The 6,193-nt window shown below is 45.1% G+C and overlaps 1 pseudogene; it reads left to right on the top strand.

The window, feature by feature from the left end:
- Positions 1 to 5,504: 5,504 nt before the first annotated feature.
- LOC126098940 (5S ribosomal RNA) lies at positions 5,505 to 5,622 on the top strand (annotated as a pseudogene).
- Positions 5,623 to 6,193: the final 571 nt, after the last annotated feature.

Raw genomic sequence — 6,193 nt, 5'->3', positions numbered from 1 at the left:
GATCACGTGTGTCCATTCGTGTCCATTGTGCATACCGACGGACTTTGGCAGTTCCAGCAGGAGTGTGTGACACATCACACGTCCATAATTGCTACAGATTGGCTCCAGGAACACTTTTCTGAGTTTAAACACTTCTGCTGGCCACCAAAGACCCCAGGCATATTCTCTGCCTCGTGATGACTGGGTGTTGTGTCATGTCCTTAGGTTAGTTAGGTTTAAGTAGTTCTACGTTCTGGGGGACTGATGACCATAGATGTTAAGTCCCATAGCGCTCAGAGCCATTTGAACCATTTTGAACCCCAGGCGTGAACATTATTGAGCATATCCGGGATGCCTTGCACCGCGCTGTTCTGTAGAGATCTCCACCCCTTCACACTCTTACGGACTTATGGACAGCCCTGCAGGATTCATTGTGTCAACCCCTTCCAGCACTACTTCAGACATTGATCGAGTCCATGCCACGTCGTGTTGCGGCACTTCTGCCTGCTAGCGGCGGCCCTGCACGATGTTGCTGGTGTACCAATTTCTTTGGCTCTTCAGTGTATGAGTACGCCATCATCGTGTTCGAAGGTCTCCAGCCCAGGCCAGGTGCAGGGGTGTCAATTTAAATCGTTGTCTTCTCTGACTCTACCCACAGCGAAGACTGTTGTAAATGGAATCATATGGTAACTTCTACCGAATCACAACGGACTTAGAAAACTGCAGATATTGAAAAGCAATATGGAAACACCGCAGGAAATGCACGTTTGAACATAAATGCAGCTGCTAGGCACGCCTGCAGTTGGTGCTGTTGCAACTGCCAACGAACGGCTACTGTGTAACGCCCTCAATACATCTGCAAGCGTCAGTCGTGTTCTGCGTATTGTGACTGCATTATGTGGGAGCTAAGCGAATTCTCATGTGGACCAATAACTGGTGCTCATATAGCGGCTGCCCCTGTAACCAGCATAGCCCAAGTGCTCGGTGTTTCAGTAGGCACCATATATAAGACTTTTACCGCATACAGGGAAATACATCAAACGCTACGTCACTACGCGGACGACGATGCGGGTTGAGCGATCATGGCGGATGCTCATTGACGAGAACTGTGACGAAATATAGGAGGACGACAGCTGCATAGGTAATTGCAGAATTGAAATGTCAGGACGAAAATAGCACGAGCGGATCTCCGTGGGTTGGGAATTTCAGGACGAGATGGAATTCCAAAACCATCATCAGTGATGCAAACGCCCATAACAGGAAAATGTGTGGTGCCGAAGTCATAAACTTTGCACTGAGGAGCAATGGAAGAAAATCATTTGTTTCACACTGTTCCCAACTTCTGGCCGAGCTTACGTTTGTCGTACGCTCACCTGCCCCCCCCCCCCCCCCCCGCTCCGCTCCCTCTCTCCGAGCCTACGATGCAGACTCCTTGTTTCTGCCAAGACTGAAAGATGGCGGGGTTTCGGTGATGATTTGGGTTGGGTAGCTATATCGTGGTGTTCCACGGGTTACTCGTCGAAGTCACATTACTGCCAAGGATTATGTGATCATTCTGGCTGATCAGACCCATTCCCCGGTCCAATGTTTGGTCCCCAATGGTGATGGGTCGTTCCAAGAAGACAGGGCGACTGTTCGCACAAGTCGCATCGTCCAGGACCGAATTTCTGAGCACGAGGATGAACTGTCACCAGGTCTCTGTGTCGTCGAGTCTTTGTGGTCTACGTCGCTCGCTGTCCACATCCACCATCGTTACCTGACCTTGACACTATTTTGCAGTACGGTCGGTGTATGATACCCTTTAAAGCCATACGTTACCTGTACCTATCCATTACGAGAGCACTGGAAGCTGTTTTGAAAACCAAAGGGTTTCCCTCCACCGTATTATGAATGGTAATGTGTTTTCGGTGTTTCCGTATTTTTCCCACCACCTGTATTTCAAATCTGTGTATATAATCATATTTAATTAAACAGCTTTTACGGAAACAAGTAAACAGTCATAAGGCTTGATACAACGGAGGTGATGCGACAGCCGATTTAGTCTGCCTTGTCTTTCATTTTCAGCGCATTTCTCGGATTTTTTTTTTTTTTTTTTTTTTTTTGCGGAAGTTTCAGCAGCAACGTTAGAAAGCGTGGTATCACTGTATTCGTGTTTTCGATAGTACTGCAATGCAGATAAAACAATAGAGCCTTCCATTTTTTAATAAAAAGTAAAAACCCAGATGATAAAATAATTGCTTTTTTATTTTCAGGCAGGTGTCTTCCCGAGGAAAGAAAACTTAATTGTTCCCCGCCAGCCACTATCTACCTGGTGAAAATGGCGTAATACCCAAATAGGCCAGTAGCGGAAGATGAATAAGAATTGCGCTCTAAGGGTAGACATGTCATTTCTATTTCGATTCCGTTTTGCCTGTATTTTCATGTTTTCTTCTTTCATTAATTAAATTTAACATTTCGTGCGTTATTCATAGAATTCTGCTGGGTTTTGTCTTTTTGCCTAATTGTCCCTCTGCTACCATACCTATTTCATGCTTCAAAGCTACTCGTTCGTCTTCTGTTGTATTTCTTTCACTATTTCAGTAGCAATTTTATTATTTTGTATTGGAATGTGGTAACTGCTTCCAAACACCAGCTTTCTTCCACGACAGGAACTGAGGTAGATCGTGGCCTATAATATTTGTGAATTTGTGTGATACATGCGTCACGTCCTCCACTGCCGCTCTGATTGTAAACAAGCTGCTCACCAAGGTTTTGAACATTTCCTTTTCGCCCTCGTTAAGGAAGTGTGTTCCTATATTTCTTAGCTGTCGCAATAGCCTTGTTGTGCTGCAGCCAACCTCTTCAGTTTTTGACTCAAAATGTTCGAGCGTGTTTGTTGCGTGTGGATGAAACACGTTCGCCTTGCAGATAGCTTGTCAATTCAACGGGCCAACGTCATATTCGGACGAATGTGTTCCTGCTAAACGTTGTAAACGAGCACCTCTCCCAAGCTTTAAACGTCTAATTAAATGTTCCACTTACATTATGAAACAGTGGAGGAATTCACGGGTGATATTTTCCACGTTTTTAAACATACCGGTATTTGAAGTGGTTGCATATTAAAAATCTCAGACTTTTTTCGATGACACAACAGTAACATCTAAAATCAAATCTTAATTCGAAGTGACGAACGAGTGTTTGGGAACAGCTATAAGAACCGCTATAAAGTGACTAATTCCGAAATAATCGCCGGACTAAATGTAAAATAATCGATTTCTAAATACCATATCTTACATTTTGGTGGTTAAGGATATAGACGAAGCTTTATGAATTTACAATCAATCTTTTCATTCACCAGGATTACCTGTAATGCCTGTAAACCGTATATACATATACCTGATAGAAATCAGACGAAAAGACGTGGAACAATACTACGAAATAGTACGCTATCTTATTAGTGTTGCTTGAGTTTGAGACGTCCTTGAGGCATAGGAAACTGCAGAATGAACGCGGGATACGTAAATTCGTCAGTTGTCGCCATCCACGCCTCATACACTCCACGTTATTTATTCCTCCTAGCAGTGTCAGTTGAGTTTGGCACGGTCATGGTCACGGTCTACACGTGGCATCATGACTAACAGCGACATGCACTGGCCCTCAGTCACTGACCTGTCGTTCTCTGGTATCACCTCAGCGTCACATTGTCGTTAACTTTAAAAGAAATTTACCATGATATGAGGACGTCGATGTAAACAAAAGTGAAATCTGGATGTATGCAAATATCATCTCATTTGTTGGGTCTGGAAGCTGTTTGTTTGACATAATGGATGGTAGAACGTGAAAAGGATTGTGGGCATAGATTTTGTCAATGTGATGTGCCCTATCAGCATGCACAAAGTAATGCCTTAAAAACTTATGAATTTGAGCATGTTTACTATTCAGTGCCTGAAACGACTGACTTCGTACTCATGTGTGTGTGCGTGTGTGTGTGGATGAGGTACAAGTTATTCTTACAAAAATGGCACGGAATTCCGTGTAGAGCTAACAACCTGGCTCTTTGGTTAAGATGACAAATGTCAACTTTCGTTAGAAGAAATGAAAAGGAGGGAGGGCGACAGAGGTAATGGGGGAAAATAAAGTAAACGAAATAACGCTGCAGCGTGGCGGGCAAGCAATTGCGACGCCACGGACCAGACGGGAGACTCAAGGACTCCTTCCTGTCCTCCGCAGTTTACTGCCTGGTCATCGCGCCAGCTCGTGTCCGGCGATTCAGCGGCCCCGCCACACAGGCGGCTAATATGATCACGTGACTCTTTTGAAACGAAAAAACTGGTCTGCGTGGTACCGCGACCGTGGGCTAGCAATCCTACTGTAGGACAGGACCTCTGGTATTCTGCCTGGCGCCACGTCCAGTATGTAGAAATGACAAAAACCGTCCGATTACCATCAGCAGATGTCCTTTATTGAAGTACTTAACTCCTGCGAGCTCACTTCTGGCTAGGATAATCAAATGAAAACCACTGCCGTGAATGAAACTACATTCAACACGGCGAAATCGTACATACTATACCCTGCAATGTTCGATGCTTGGCCCACTCCTGTTCTTGACCTAGTTAAATAATTTAGCTGGGATAGCGAAGAAATCTTCAAAGCGTGTAATATTTATGAATTATTTATGATGGTGACACAAGCATGTTGATTAAAGCTCCAAACACATTCATAGATTACAAGAATTTGGAGAATAATGGAAGAGGCTTTCAACTGCTCCTCAGGAAAGAGTTTAACCTTAACTATAACGAAGGCTCGTGCTGTGGAATTCCAAACAGACAAAAATTACGCACAGGTACCAGAAGAAGAGATCAATGGGAACGTTTAGTGGTAGGCCACATGTGTCCAGTCCCTTGGCTTCCAGACTTACAATAAAGTTAACTGCCACAAGAGCGTGGATAAGTTCTTGAGAACGTCACGTCATTCATTTGATGGTAATACTAGAAAGGGATATGAGATGTAACCATCAAGTAAAATCAGGAAAGCCAGATGGAGCTCTTAGATTTATTAGAAGGCTTCTAGGTTCAAAAATGGTTCACATGGCTCTGAGCACTATGGGACTTAACGTCTGAGGTCATCAGTCCCCTAGAACCTAGAACTACTTAAACCTAACTAAACTAAGGATATCACACACGTCCACGCCCGAGGCACGATTCGAACCAGCGACCGTAGCGGTCGCGCGGTTCCTGACTGAAGCGCCTAGAACCGCTCGGCCACCCCGGCCGGCAGGGTTCTAGGAAAATCAAATGTACCAGTAGCGGAAATCGCATGTAAAACTTTAGCTCGACCAATTCTAAAGTATTATACCAGAATCTGGCGATCTTTATGAAACAGGCATGGCAACAGACATCTAAGGAAGCCAGCAACACGCTGCTGCGATCGTAACCGATCGGTATAGGACATACGGAAGTATCACAGAAAAGAAGTTAAATGACAGTAAACGCAAGGAAGGCAAGGCGAAATCTTGTTGTTTAAATTTATTTATATTCGAAGAAAGAGGCAGCGGCCTTGCCGCACTGGATACACTGGTTCCCGTCAGATCACCGAAGTCAAGCGCTGTCGGGCGTGGCCGGCACTTGGATGGGTGACCATCCGTGGCGCCACGCGCTGTTGCCATTTTTCGGGGTGCACTCACCCTCGTGATTGCAATTGAGGGCCTACTCGACTGAATAGTAGCGGCTCCGGTCACAGAAAACCATCATAACGACCGGGAGAGTGGTGTGCTGACCACACGCCCCTCCTATCCGCATCCTCAGCTGAGGATCACAAGGCGGTCGGATGATCCCGGTGGGCCACTTGCGTCCTGAAGACGGAGTGCATATTCGAAGAAGCCTATGCGAATATTATGGTACCACAGTCACATATCTAGCGTACTGATCATGAGGATAAGTGAGATTAGAGCACGTACAGGGGTATAAAGAAATTCCTTTTCCCCTGTCAATAAGAGAATGAAACAGGACAGAAGATCGAGAACACTGGTACGATGTATTCTTCGCCATGCGCTGTACAGCGCCTTGCGAAATATACAGAGTGTTCCACAGTCTTAAAATAAGCTTCTAGTTGCTAAACTAGTAGGTAATGTTTTGATAAGGAAACCATGTCGAGAAATGTACTGTTTGGATATAAAATGTGTGGTGTCACCGCCAGACACCACACTTGCTAGGTCGTAGCTTTAAATCGGCCGCGG

This window comes from Schistocerca cancellata, chromosome 1 (assembly GCF_023864275.1).
Source record: "Schistocerca cancellata isolate TAMUIC-IGC-003103 chromosome 1, iqSchCanc2.1, whole genome shotgun sequence".
Lineage (NCBI taxonomy): Eukaryota > Metazoa > Arthropoda > Insecta > Orthoptera > Acrididae > Schistocerca > Schistocerca cancellata.
This window is presented reverse-complemented; position numbering and strand designations above follow the sequence as displayed.